Here is a 9877-nt window from a genome sequence, read left to right on the forward strand (position 1 = left end):
AGGCCATTTTCATCTATGAACTGCAGGATTTAATCGATACTTATTTCATGCCTTCAAAATCAACCCTATATTACTGTTGTCTGTGTGATTTGTTTATTTTGCTCTGGAATATTCCTTCAGTCGAAGGGGGGAAATGCACGGGATGCAATTCACCTTGAACCTCCATTATATTGGATTTCTCTACTGGCTGATCAAGCATGCAAAAAGGACATTTCCCCAGCACTAAAATAAAAACAATAATGATGATTAAAAAAACATGTGTGCTATTTGTGCTGGTAGAACAGTATGTGTTGAAGGCAGTATATTTTTACAAGGCAAAGCACTATGGTTGTGGTTGTGTGAATTCGGATACAAAATCATTACAATGGGGGCAATTGATAAAGCTCATGTGTTGGGAAACAAAAGTAATAGCTCCTGAAGCCTGTCAAATGCCGCCTGGGATTATTGACGCTTATTTGACATCAAAGACCTGAGGTCCAGAGCCAAGGTCAAACGGAAAAGGAATACACATGGGTTTAATTCTACACACCCCTTGACAGATGCAGATGGGTACTTATGAGACATGAGGCATTTTCACTGACTGATAGTGCTGCAGGAAATAGGAACGTTGGCGGCATCACACACTGATTAACCAATGAGATCCCCAACTAGCCGAGCGGACCGAGCAGCGCTGCACTCCAGGCAACATTTCAAGTGTCGTTTTAGAGAGACCCAATCGAGAGGCCGAGAGGACCGCATCCATAAACAGAGAGCTAAACACACACACACACAAACCAAAACGCAATTAAAACAGCACAAATTAACAATTACAATCTTCGCTTTCTCAGACAGATTTGCCCGGCCCTACTTTCATACGGTGACGATGAATATTCTGAAAGGAGGAGGAGGAGGGGGAGCAGAGAGAGGAAGAGAGAGAGAGGGGTAGAGGAAGGAGGGCAGTATGTTTGACAGATGGATATTGCAGTGTCTCATCAATGCAGAAGAGAGATGAGAACCTGTACCACCGGTCTGACAGTGAAGGCTGGCCGGTGTCCAGCTGGAGATGGACCTCCGGACAGCAGACACATGCCGTCACATTCCACAGTTACACTGAGGGAGCACACAGGATAAGGAGCTGGAAACTGCTACTACTGATGCACTGTACAGCTCTCTTTGGACAGACTCCATAACGCCTGTACAGTACCACTGCAATGCACAGAAGTGAACTAGTATAATGTCACCCGCCTTCGATTGTTGTTTGAAAAGAGCTCATAAAATACGAGACACGGCTAAAGTAAACATACCTTTGGTCTGGCTAATGCTTGCTATTCATATCATACAAAATGCAAGCTGATTTCATGTCTAAACATGTGTTTTTAAAGCTTGCCTGTTTAAGTGTCAAGTGTGTGCTTGCTTTGCATGCATGAATACATCAGCAACAGTTAGGCTACACAGCTGCTGTATTAACAGGGAATTATGGAAAATACCTCAAAAGCATACAGTAGTGTATGTTTTCACATTATGAAATCATACCATCTGCAGCTGTCTTGTAAAAAAAAAAAAGGGACATCACAACTGTAGCATTGAGAAAAAAAAAGTTTCATGTTTACCTTGTGTTGTACTGGCACTGGCATTTTTAATATAGTAGATGGCTTTCCATGAATGATCTGTTTAACCAAAGACAGGGGAGAAGAAAAAAAGGGTAATTAATTACTTATGTGAGCTATTGCACGGGAGAGACAATAAACCTGCCTGGTCGCCATGGATATGACATATTTGCTCTGAAAACAACACAATAATTAGCAAAGGAGAAAGATCCGGCGAGAATATGAGAACTCCGGCTTTAAAGTGCCAGTGATCTATTCTTGTCCTCTGCTCATCCGTGAGAATAACAACAAACACAATGGCAAGCATACAACAAAGACATTTATTTAATGCATAAGAGAACAAATGTTGCTTTACAAGTACATGACGAATTATATTTTATATCATAGTGTTGTTTTTGTACAGAGCAGAACTAATCAAAACATGCAGAGTGAGTACAGTGTTTTAAAGCAGGACTGTTTGTTTTACAGTAAGCGGAGGTCAAGAAATCTGCTTTACAGCCACAAAAAGCAGGAACTGCAGAAGAAGAAAAAAATCATGCTCAGCTTTGCAATCATATTGTCTGGAAATGATAGGAGTATGGGTTTTGCTGTGTGTGTGTGTGTGTGTGTGTGTGTGTGTCAGAGAGAGGTGTGTAACCTGCCAATATTTGACACAATAGATCTAATAACATTTTTGGACAAATGGTCTGCTTTTCAGAAATGTTTGAAATGACCATTATTATTTTTATTCAAAATACTGACACTACGAGTGAAACATTGGCCAAAGATTTAAATGAAGTCACGAGTTCAGGGGGGTTACAGTTTACAGCTACTATCTGACACTGTAGGCCTAGTTAACTTAGGATACAACCACAATAAAGCAAAAAATAAAAAAGGTCGTTTATAGACAGTCTGCATCAGAACAACTTCCGCATTTTGGACTCTGAATATTGATTGCATCGATGCTTTGTAGTTCCTCTATATACAGTAAATGATATGTAGCCTACTCCAGAAAAAACAGGGAGGTCCTGACTGAGCTCGAGGTGTTAGTGTGCAGTAAATAAGTGGTGTTAAATCTGTGTGCTCCCTGCAATCACCTGTTTAGGGGTAACAAGGGGAGTTTCACAAAGTTATTCTCGACAACAACCGGGACTTTCTGTACTGTAGTTGCATCCAAGCAGCTTATTTACGTCGTTATTTCAGTTTCGAGAAGTGACAGCAGCCATTACAAGCCTGTGCTGCTGAATGAAAAGAAAGAAATGCAAACACTCATCTCCTGACTGGCCGTCCTTTCCACGCTGTCCATCCTATATCCTTTATTTTGGGGAATATAGGACTATAGGGCTCGCGTGACTGGAGGACAGCAAAAAAAAAAAGTACAAACGGGAAAAAGTTGCACCTCTGCCTCAACTTGGCAACGGGGAGGCGGAAGGTTTAGTTATGATTTTGCCTCTCGGACAGTTTTGAATCTGACGGGCTGGTGAATTATCAAAGTTTTAAGGGAAGCCTTGTCCCCCCTCGTCGGCATTTTCAAAGGCACTAACGTTACCTATATGAGTCGCTCGAGACCTGCCGCTGTCGGCGCGCGGCTGCTGCATCGAGGTAAGGAGCCACACCGCGTTCATCGATAAGTCGTCACATCAAAGTCTGTGTCCTTACATGATATTTCTTGAATGTTTTAAACTGCATAATGCTCGTTTTCACAGTCAACAACGCCGCGAGCAACACTTTGATGTCGCTCTCTGCACTGAGTGATATCTCTGGAAATGAGCATGTACAGTAGTTGAGAGGAAAAGGAAAACTCTTACCTGTAGTACTTCGCTGTCTTTCGGTGACTTCCAACTAAAGGGACGTGTGTGTTTAGGGTGGATTGTATGGGAGCTTTCATTATTAAAGTTGCCACAATTTTTTTTCAGTTTTTCAGGTTTTATTGTAGCATTTTCTAATTTCTTACAGGGTGAGTCGCCCGGAAGATCTGCCCTGGAGACCGGCTTCAAGTGGGAAGAGGAGTCCTTAATTGAATTTCTCGGTTAGCAGGTGTTGCTTGGAAAAGCTGGACTGGAGTTTGCTGTCACTCTCCTGCTCCACTGACAGCTTGTTAAAACACTTTGGTCCATTGCTGCCTTTTATTTCAAAGTAAATTAGGCGGCAAGTGTGCTGTAGGCATTTGCAATCATTAAAGCTGCACTAGACAAGATTTTTTATGTGAAAATACTTTGTAATAATATGTCTTATCAGCCTAAATCACCAAGTGGGGGCTGCAATAGAGAAGAGCGTCCCATCTACCCTAATTGAAACCCCATAGATTTGCCCTATTTGAAATGAAATTCTGGTGTTAGGTATGGAAACTTGAAAAAATTCAAAATGTCTGTTAAACAGCAGCAAGGCAGCACTCTGTTCAGAGAAAGCTGCACTCCCCAAAATTTGTTGCACACCAAACATGATTTCACGAGTTGAACAGTTCACTTCCATTTATTGTGTATGAGAAGTGAGTAAACGCGTGCACCGTAGACTGTATAAAAAGAGGCGTGCACACGGCATGACGGGATAGGTAGTGACACGAAACGGGTCCACAATGCAACGAGAAAAGTTTTAAAAAATGTTTTGCAAATGAGCATGACGTCACGGTGCGAGAACCAAACACATTCAGGCAAAAATAGTTTGCCTTTGAATGGAAGATGCAGGACAGTTATGTCGGGATTCTCCTGTCAGCATATAAAGATCTTGACAAACAAAATAACGCATGGAGGAAATATTGTTGGTCTTCCTGGTGTGTAACGTTACCTGAAGTAGCATCTAATATTTTAGCTATAGGCTAAAAACGTAATGTTAGCTTTCTAGCCTACCTATGCCATCACATCCAAATAGCTGTAGCCACTTAGCTAGCTAGCTTGCTAGAATAATTTCAAAATTAAGTTTTCCAGACATATGATTATGGATTTTATTTGGGTATAATGAAATGAATAAAATGATAAAATACAAAATAGGTCTACATAAAGAAATCATGTTAAACAAACTGAGAATTTGCTCCGATAGCCTACTTGACCCAAGAACAACAGTGAAACGCCCACAAGCGAACTTTATATAGAGCGAAGCAAAGTGGTCATGTTTGGTCTGTGTGTAGGCTGCTGTTAACACTTTTGCCTCTGTTGTTTACTGATGTCATGTTAAATGATTTCTGCGTATTGACGTTCAAATTTTTCAAACAGTTACCTCTGGCTGCCATTCAGAGCCGCCAACATGCAAAGTTGTGCCGCTTTAAGAAATAGTAGTGGGTCGTATGGTGTGTACTGTATGTATGTTCACCCCTTTTCACATTTTGCAAAGATTGCATTTCTATTTGTGTCTGGTTTAAGTGTCATAATTAATCAACTACTATTTATTTTTATCAGCATTTAAATTTGAATATCATATTGCAATGATGCTGTCTGGAAAAAAAAATGTTACTGAGTCTATTTACAGCTATTTACAGGATCTATTTAAAGTTTACCTTCCTATAGGCAAAACACTAATGTCACCTCCTCTCTTTGTTTTCCTTCTCTTTCTCACCTTTCCTACCACCAACCGTACATCAATAATTTACTGTAAAATATTCTGGGCATGAGACTCCTTGAAGGTATTCCAGGAGCAAAGCCCTCAGGAATAGTGGGGCTGTGATAATGTATTTTAAACTTGAACTTTCCTTATCTAAATTCTGCAGTCTTGTGAACTATTGACAAACAGATTATTGCCAATTAGCAGTTTTGTGATGTGCCCTGTTCTACATAATAAAGAATCGAGAGGATCGATAGCAAAGTCAACTAACAAGGTAGATAGTGCTTTAATCTTTACCTTCCTTGTAGAGTTTAGGATGCAAGGATAGTGACCTCGCACGTGATACACTGCAATACATTTTGGATGTTTGTTGATTGATTTGAGGGGCAAACTGTAATAACAATACCATCTCATCATACCTTAGGAGTTCATCGCCTTTAAACTTTAGTACAGTATTTAAACTGTGAACACCCCCCAAAAAATGACCAATTCACAGAAATTCAAGGTTAGGTTGAATAATTTCACACAAGTCCTTTATCTCATGCTTTTTTTAAGGGGATTAAAGGTTTTGAACGGCATTTTGACTTTTCTCGATGAATGCGTAGCCTTTAGCACTTTCCGCTATTACATTTGAATAAATTCAGATTTAAAAAAATCTCTTTTATAAATATTGTAGGGCTTGTTCATAGTTCAGATCCATCTCCTATTATCTGCGGCTGGATGTTGTTACATAGTGTGCATATTTAATGTTGATGTGGCCTTACAGCACATGGCTTCCACCAGCTCTCCTATCTCTTAAATCAGCAACTTGATGACTTACTCAAAAACATTAATGCTCTGTTAATAGCTAAGGATGTCAGTGGTAAATGAAGAAAGTGGACTATATGGGACGGAAGTTCCTGTATGTGTTATGGTGTGTGTTGTATGCACTGCATCCTGGGATGTGTTAAGGCAAAACCCCCACGGTCACTGCAGAGGTAGAAGCATCCCATCCATCAGTGGGTTCCTCCTGATGTTGCAATACTGTGATACAGAATAATAAAGAAGTAAGAAAGACCAGAAAATCAATAGATTATTCTGCAGATCACTTGATTCAGTAATGATCCAGTCCATTTATCGCCAACCATTGATTCATAAGGCCTGCTCTCAAGGGCGTACCCACCCCACCTCTGCCCTGCTGACTCCTTTGCCATTGCTACCACTAATTATAAAACATTAAAAGCTAATCACATGGTAGGCCAAGGTTAGAAAAGACATACAGTTTGGTTAAACTAAAGTGCTCTCTCCATCTTGAGAGAATCGGTAGCTTTGATTCTAATAAATTCATATTCATACAGAGGAGCATGACGTGAGGTGTGTTTATGTCAAGAGGATATAATAGGAATACTCTTGATGAAACTGATTATGAATAGCAACACATGGTACTGTATTGCTCTTAATGTACATAACTCTATTGTTTAATTCAGGGACACTAGGTCAACCAAGGTAGGGCTGAGTGGATCACGCTGCAGCATTTAATAATATGAAATAAATCTTTGAAAACACAAGCCTTGCAAATGTCTAATGAGCTTATGTCTAATCACTATATGCATGTGATTATAGTGTGTGACACTAGTTGTGATGTAAAAACAGTGTGAACAAGTGCTATTTTTTGTGGCAAAACTGACATTTTGATCAATCAAAAAGACACATGCCCTCCACAAGCCTCCCAACTGTCCACTGGCAAGAGCCTGATCAAGGTCGACTTATTTTCAGTCACATTGCATGGGGGGCCAGAGAACTGGCGTTCACCTTAATTAAATAAAGACATGTACAAATGTCCTCTAGCAGGCGGCTGTCTTATGGAAGTTAACAGTGGTGGCAGCTGCCTATGTATGGTAAACAGGGAGCATTTTTGAAAGGTGATGGTGGAGACTGAGGGAGGAGGGGGCGAGGGGAAGCGCAGATTGGACAGCTGTCGCCGTACCCACCTCACTGTGCTGACTTAGAGCTAATGCTCGATCAAGCCTTTGTATATATTTTTCCAGTGCATTTCAACACGGCGTATACCTCGTGTTTGAGGCCGCGCAGAGACACATTTGGTGCGACAGATGTACGCAACACATGAGCAACAGAGGGCAAGAGCTGAAATTCCTTAGCCAGTGAATTACTCTCACTGTCAAACTTCAGGGATGATCACGTATTTCTCATGACCTCACAGAAACTCAGTGAAATATGTCACCGAGCGGTAGATTTTCTCACATACAACTTCATATTTTTACCAAAAACAACACGTAGACAGGTGTAAACATTGCTTAAAAGTTAGCAGGAAAGCACACAAGCTGGATATTTGTCTCTTCATCCCACAGCAATGTGTTTTCTCCATTTACACTATTTACATGTTCAACCAGTAGACAATAAGAGGTAGGTGGTTACTTCCTCAATCACTTCCAACAGGAAATTGAGGTGTGGGCCTTCCAAGAAGATTACAGTATCACAACATCTAAACTTTTCCAGAGAATTCTGCATTCTGAGGGAAGGAAAAGCTTTTTTATCCAGAAGAGTAGCTTGAAAATATTTCTTTAAACAATCTCTATTAGATATTAACGCCATCCAGCCTTATGTATGTGCCCAAAGTTACAGTAATGCTGTTCACACATAAGAATGATAACTAGGAAAGGGCCATTGTTAAAAAAAATTATAATAAGAGAAGCTGTATTTACATGTCCGAGCTGAAAAATGCCATCTTCAACAGCGCTGGTCACCGAACCATATGGTGATGATAAGATGGCGAGGTAAAATCTAATTTTAATAAATTCCTAATCAGCTTGGAGGGATACTGAAACAACATAGTTAATGGAAATGTGTGGAGTCAGCAAGGTCTTTCACAGCTGTGGTCTTTAATAAGATTTGAGAGGCATTACAACAACATTGCAGTCAATGTCATGTTGAGCTGCTCCCTCTGTCTGTAACTCTGGCAGAGGGAAAAAAGAACAGACAAATTAGAGAAGCTAGGGGAGGAAAACATGGTCATCTGTTTCAAAAGAGCTGAAATCTGATCTCTGGGGGGAGAGGCATAGTCAGAGGTACTGTATAGCACATATCATCTCCTTCTGATCGTTCACGCTTTCTAATTACAGAAGGTGAGGAGGGCCATAATTTTATCGTATTTGTTTTGCATCACTGCAAAAATAGAAAATGAGGGCTCGCCAAGCTGCACCAATTTACTTCATTTCGACCTTGATTAAAAGAAAATTAATTGCCACATCTCTCATTATGTTGCAGGCAGCATTTGATGACTCGAATGGAAAAACTCAAAAATAAGATGCAAAGGCTCAGAGGGAGTGCAAGCTCAACCCGCATGTTCAGGAGACAGCACATTCCTCTAATGATGAAAATAAACAGGCCCTCTCAACAGAGCCGTCACAAGACAATGTCAAAGATATTTGCCCTCTTGTTACAATAAATTCAGGAATTTGGGATATAGTAGGAGATCGCAGAACTTGGATATTTTGTATATATATATATATATACTCTTTGTATATGACACAGGTTTAAAAACATAATACCGTAAGGGTATTTTGTTTTTAGATTACAGCCCAAATTTGGTTGTGCAAATAATACAAAATGATTATTCATATTTTTGAAATAGATTCATCAATAGGTTTGTTACTGCAAAGAACTATTGCTTTCCACACCTGGATTATGAGCCTTCGAAACAAACCATTTTCCACAGTTGTTACAGAAATCTGCCCCTCATAAATAATCACAAACTGAACATTTAAATCCTATTTATGTCCCTCAAGCCCCTGCGGCTCCTCCCCTCCCTAAGCCACCATATGTCTCTGTGGATCAACTTCAGAAGTTTTCAGTAACCATGGTGTATGATTACATGAGAATTTCTCTCAGAGAAGGTCTTCACGAGGAGTAAAATGCTAAATGCTATTTTTGAAATGAAATTCTCCTTCATGTGGCTGCACCTGTTTCCCTGGGAGAGTAAAGAGAGCAGACGCCTGATAGAGTGGGCCTGACCCTGACACACACCTAATTCTAAAATATTTATTAGCTTTTGACACTCTTTAAAGTCAAACTCTGGGACAAAGGGTACCCTGTTCCTCTTGCACTTGTTTGACTATACTTATTCTTTTCTCTCTTGGCTGAGCGGCTTCAGCTGCTTATCTGTGACTACAGTGACAGAGACATTAAATGCGACTAGCTCCAGCACCCACCGGTGCTGACCTCGCGCAGGTCGACCCGACATCAGCATCCTTCCACGGTTGGACTCAATCAACGGGACTGAAATTAATGTTTTGCTGTTGTTGTGAGCTTGTGCATGTGAATTTTTCATGCTCAGGTGAGTTATTTGTAAGTGAGCGTGAGCATTTAGGCGAGCATGCGTACTTACTTGCGAGCGTGTGCGCGGGGGGGAGGGATCATTATTTGGCACGCCTCGTCAAGTCATCATGAAGGCAATGGAGACATTTGAATAATTGATTGAAATAATGTAAAGTAATCCAGCCAGCTTTCATTCTTGGCTCACCTGCTCCTAATTCTGAGACTGCTCTCGATTGACAGGGGACAGAGAGGGACATTTAAGGACATGGGAGTGACATGGAGGAGCACATTTTACCCACCATTACCCACCGTCTCTTATTTCTCCACTGTTCTTACCAGTGATGTAGTGCTACAAAATATGGTGTGTTAACTAATACCTCCAGTCAGTGATCATCATAAGGCATGCAACCACCAGTACAGGGAGAAATCATTTCTAATTCCAAAAAACACTAATTTATGCTTTT

The 9877-nt window shown here is 40.5% G+C and overlaps 1 protein-coding gene across 1 annotated transcript in view; it reads right to left on the minus strand.

The window, feature by feature from the left end:
* The window catches only part of casz1 (castor zinc finger 1), a 173388-nt gene extending 169947 nt beyond the window's left edge, over window positions 1-3441 (minus strand). Inside the window, exons 1-2 of the mRNA XM_078288247.1 lie at window positions 3374-3441; window positions 1590-1646 (exon numbers count right to left, since the gene is read on the minus strand). The gene's annotated coding sequence lies outside the window, so the exon portion shown is untranslated. The remainder of the gene's footprint in view (window positions 1-1589; window positions 1647-3373) is intronic.
* Between the last annotated feature and the right edge of the window lie 6436 nt (window positions 3442-9877).

The sequence above is a fragment of the Centroberyx gerrardi genome, chromosome 14, assembly GCF_048128805.1.
Source record: "Centroberyx gerrardi isolate f3 chromosome 14, fCenGer3.hap1.cur.20231027, whole genome shotgun sequence".
NCBI classification, from domain to species: domain Eukaryota; kingdom Metazoa; phylum Chordata; class Actinopteri; order Beryciformes; family Berycidae; genus Centroberyx; species Centroberyx gerrardi.